General features: G+C 41.0%; 1 pseudogene; it reads left to right on the top strand.

Moving 5' to 3' along the window:
• The first annotated feature begins 3,170 nt into the window (after window positions 1-3,170).
• On the top strand, window positions 3,171-3,965 carry LOC118893318 (annotated as a pseudogene).
• Window positions 3,966-5,084: the final 1,119 nt, after the last annotated feature.

The following is a 5,084-nucleotide window of genomic DNA, read 5'->3' as shown; positions in this document are numbered from 1 at the left end:
TTGGTGGATCTTTGTAATCATCGTAACCAATAGAGCACAGCAGAAGTGACTTCCAAGGCTGGGTCACAAGAAATAATAGTGCTTCCACCTGGCTCACTCACTCTCTCTCTCAGGACACTCACCCTTGGAACCCGGCCACCACATTGTGAGGAGACCGGGACACATGGAGAGGCCCTGTGGAGGTGGGCTGGCCAGCAGTCCCACTTAAGCACTCAGCCAGCAGCCAGTATCAACCACCAGACATGTGACTGAGCAAACCCTGAAATGGTTCCAAGCCCCAGACTTTGAGCCCTTCAGCTTGGCCCCAGATATTATGAGGCAGAGACAAGCTGTCTCCACTATGCCTTCTGAGAATCCCTGATCCAGAGAATCTGTGAACATTATAAGCTGTTGTTTTAAAGCCACCAAGGTCCTGGGTACTTCAGTATGCAGCCGTAGTAGCTGAAATAAGGCCTCAGCGTAAATACCTCAGAGAGGTTTTCCCTGACCACCCAATCTAAAGTGGTGACCCAATTATCTCATCACCTTCTTTAATAAAATTAAATGATGCAAGGCACTCTGCTAGTTTCCTTATTTGTTTGGTTGCCTTGCTTGCTGTGTGCCTCCCTCCACTAGAAAGTAAACTCCATGTGCACAAAGACCCTATCTGTCTTATCCACCGCAAAGTCCTCAATGCCCACAACAGTGTCCGCTACATGGTACATTTGCTAAATTAATAAACAAATGAATGAATGAATGAAGCATTCCTAGGCAATTAGATTCTTGCATTAGACCTTATTGTTTTGGCTACTTGATATAACAAACTTTTACTGAGAACTTCCTCTTTTCTCAGGGGATGTGTTATAATTTCCTATTCCGTGGCTGTAAGTGTGCTTCAAAGAGTGATTTAACGCTAATAGAAGTAAAAATAAGTAATAAACAGTAGATTCATATAATGAGATTTTTTTAATTGGGCTTAGAAATGACAGAAGTAGGGAAAAATAAAATAACGGGAAGTAAGACAAATTCTTTGAGCATTAAAAAAGAAAAAGAACAGAAAAAGAGCTTGCCAAGGAAAGTGATAGTTTTTGGTCACTGCAAAATGGAATTCTACCATTGTGATATGATTTGCAGTTTCCTGAAAACAGTATAATCCTTTTTATTTATTCAAAGAATACCATCATGTTGGTCAGAGAATTCATTAGATGATATGGGAAAAGCCAGCTCCCTGAAATCCAATTCTCTATGGCTACGTAGAATGGTAAACCAAAGCCTTCCCCTTTCCCTTACTTACTTAACACTCTTTGCCCAAAAGAGGTTGGAATCAATGACCAAACCAATGGAAGAATGAGAAAATCTATAATGTGTAAATAGAACTCAGGCTTTTTTAAAAGTTTGAGTCTAAATTGTTCTTAGAAATTGTTCATGAAGTAAGTCTGGTTTAGCCAGCTACCTGGGAAGTTTCTTCCTAAGACAGTGAGTTTTCTTCCCTTGGACAAGTATATTTACATTTTTGTTTTCAAAATCAAAACCACCCTGGCTGTTTTATAAAATGTTGGAGCCAATTTAACAGTTCCACTGGCCTTAGAGAAAATATTAGAATCTCACAAAGGAGCACAGAACTAGAATATTATGAAGAGTTGCTAGGGTAAATATGTATTTATTATGACAGCCTTGGCAAAATGAACACCTAGCAGCCATAAACGTGCAACTTGTTTGTGTCTATTATAACTTACAACTTACAGTAATGACTTCTTGTCACTAAAAATGTTTGAAGTTCCTTGGCTAGAAAAAACATAGGAGATGAGGCATGGCCTGTTTGAAGTTAACTATTCCTATAGAATAATAATACAGTGCGTAACAAATAATACTTTCCAGAGGATGCTAGAATTAAAATGAGAGACGCTAAATCCTCTTGATTCCTTACCATCCAACAATTACCTATTATTCCATGGCCTTTCATTATGTACTCACCAAAATACCCAAGTTGATGTTACAGTTGACCCTTGAACAACATGAGGGGTAGGAGTACTGACCCTCTGCACAGTAGAAAATCTGTGTATAGTTCATAGTAGGCCCTCAGTATTCGAGGTCCTTCCGTATCCACAGTTCAGCATCCACAGATTCGACCAACTGCAGATTGTACAGTCCTTTAGTATTTACTGTTGAAAAATTCTGCGTGTAAGTGGAGTCACCCAGTTTAAATCTGTGTTGTTCAAGTCAACTGTACTTACAACCACCTATACCTTTCCTTCTGATTTGGTATCTATTCTCTTACCTTTATCATGAATCTCAATTTAGGTAAAATTCTTCATGGCCTTCTCTTCAAATATCAGTTGAGAAAAGGGAATTCAAAGGCTATAAAGTGAAATTGCTTACCCCTCCCAATTGTTATCTGTTAAGTCAGAAGGGGCTCTGACCTGAAAACAGGCCTCTGACCAATCATTAGACCAAGTCTTAATGAGACCAAAATTGTGGATTCAAGTCTACACATGGGTTACTTTTACTTACTTTGCAAGACGCCAGAGACTATTCCTCTAGTCTTTTTTCACGTCTTTGATGAAAAGACAATTAGATGAGGAGAATGTGAAAATTCATCAAAAAACTGCAAATGTCCACTAAACAGCCATTGGAAACTTGTGCTCCAGTCTGCATTTACTATCTTAGCTTAAGCCAGGTCCCTAGTCCCTCTTGTGAGTTGCATGTCAACCAGATGGCCCCTGCATAGGCATTAACAACCCAACTGTTAACTTCCCAACCTTGGAACTTGCCTTCCTGCAAGGAGACTAAGTGAAAGCTGATTAGATACCTTTTACTTAGAAAGTCAATTCACAGACTAGATTTTCTGCCTTCAAACTTAATGTCCTTTATGTGTGCCATTGCTTTTAGCCCGACTATCCCTGTTTTCTAATTTTCCCTTCCAGTTCTTATGCCTGTTCTATTTTTACAGCATAATTATTAGGAAAAATTTTGTTCCAGGAACAATCAGAAAATAATCCAAACCCAATCAGTTGAATAACCACAGTCATCATCATCATCATCATTGTCCTTATAAGAAGGTGGCAAGGTTAACCTGGTATAAAAAACAAAACAAACAAACAAAAAAGATTCCAGGAAGCTTAAAATTCTTGAATGTTCTCTCTGTGTTAAATTCAAACTGAGGCAGTGCGCCAGAGAGGTGGGGCCTGTGGGACAAGATGGAGTTGCTGCAGGTCCTGAAGCTCCGGCTGCAGTAGGTCAGTGGCCACAGTGGCCTCCGCGGCTATCTACAGGTTTTTTTCAGGGCAAGTGATGTGAGGGCTGGCGCATTAGTAGGGAAACACAAATATGGAAACAAATGCTACAAAGACAACAAGCAGTTTTTTGGCCGTCACCGATGGGTTATATATACTACTGAAATGATGGAAAAAACACATTCTGGGGGACTTCCCTGGTGGCACAGTGGTTAAGAATGTGCCTGCCAATGCAGGGGACATGGGTTCAAGCCCTGGTCCGGGAAGATCCCACATGCCGTGGAGCAACAAAGCCCGTGCGCCACAACTACTGAGCCTGCGCTCTAGAGCCCACGTGCCACAACTGCTGAAGCCCCCACACCTAGAGCCCGTGCTCTGCAACAAGAGAAGCCACCGCAACGAGAAGCCTGCACACCGCAACCAAGAGTAGCCCCCACTTGCTGTAACTAGAGAAAGCCCGTGCAGCAACGAAGGCCCAACGCAGCCAAAAATAAATAAATACGTTAATTAATTAATTAATTTTAAAAAACACATTCTGGGGTGTGGATGGAAGCATGGTGCCCCCCTGAACGGCATCGTTGGCTTCACTCTAAGACTGATGATCCCCCAACAACAAAACCACCTACTGCTAGTAAATTCATTTGGACAAACCATAAATTCAACATGAGTGGCACTCCACAACAATATGTATCTTATTCCACCACTAGAAAGAAGATTCAGGAGTGGGTCCCACCTTCAACACCTTACAGGTAAAGACAATGAAAAACAATTTACATGTAAAATATGGAGCTTTTCCTGTAATCGTATTTTTACTGCTTACTGTTAACTTGATTAAAGTTATTTGATAAATAAATAAGTAAATTCAAACTGAGAAATTTACATTCTCTTTATTCTTTTTTTTTTTATATTATTTATTTTTATTTATTTTACTTTTGGCTGTGTTGGGTCTTCGTTTCCGTGCGAGGGCTTTCTCTAGTTGTGGCAAGCGGGGGCCACTCTTCATCGCGGTGCGCGGACCTCTCACTATCGTGGCCTCTCTTGTTGTGGAGCACAGGCTCCAGACGCACAGGCTCAGTAGTTGTGGCTCACGGGCCTAGTCGCTCCACGGCATGTGGGATCTTCCCAGACCAGGGCTCGAACCCGTGTCCCCTGCATTGGCAGGCAGATTCTCAACCACTGCGCCACCAGGGAAGCCCTCTTTATTCCTTTTACCAACTCCATATCCTAGTTCAAGAAAATAAGCTTTCAGGAGTGGGTTTTTTTTTTTTGGAACAACTTAAATGGCAAGTCCAAAATCAAATGGTTCTGACACAACAGTGATTTTGATGAGTTAACTGCCAATGAATATACCATATGGATGAAATTTTTCCTGAAATGCATGTGGGTATGTTTAAGGGTAGAGCAATCGGGGCAAAACATATTCCAAGCTTTTCAAAAACCCATATATTTGCAAAAATCATTTGATGCACTTATTTTACTGATTCAAAATCTAGCCTATTTCAAGGACAAAGAATTCCTGATTTTTCTAGGCACCTTTACTCTTTGTTTCTATATGAGCACTTTCCTTACCATCCTCAGAGAGGGAAAATGTCCAGCTCCAGAAACTAGGAGCTTATCCACATCCTCAAGTCTACAAGCAAAGCAGCAGGCTGGGAAAAAGAGACACTGAAATTCATTTCCAGTGGAGTGGCTGATGTTAGGCTACCCTGTTCAACACTAGCAGTCCACAGTTGCTCTGGTATTTTTCTTTAGCCACACCATCCTATTGATTCATATGGAGTTTAGGGTCAAGTCTTTTCTCCTGAACTGCTATCAAGCCAAGTTTCCCCAATCCCACAATGGAAACCATCACTGAATTTTGAATTTAAATAC

Source organism: Balaenoptera musculus, chromosome 3 (assembly GCF_009873245.2).
Source record: "Balaenoptera musculus isolate JJ_BM4_2016_0621 chromosome 3, mBalMus1.pri.v3, whole genome shotgun sequence".
Taxonomy (NCBI): domain Eukaryota; kingdom Metazoa; phylum Chordata; class Mammalia; order Artiodactyla; family Balaenopteridae; genus Balaenoptera; species Balaenoptera musculus.
Note: the sequence above shows the minus strand (reverse complement) of the source record. Positions and strands in the feature narration are given on the sequence as shown.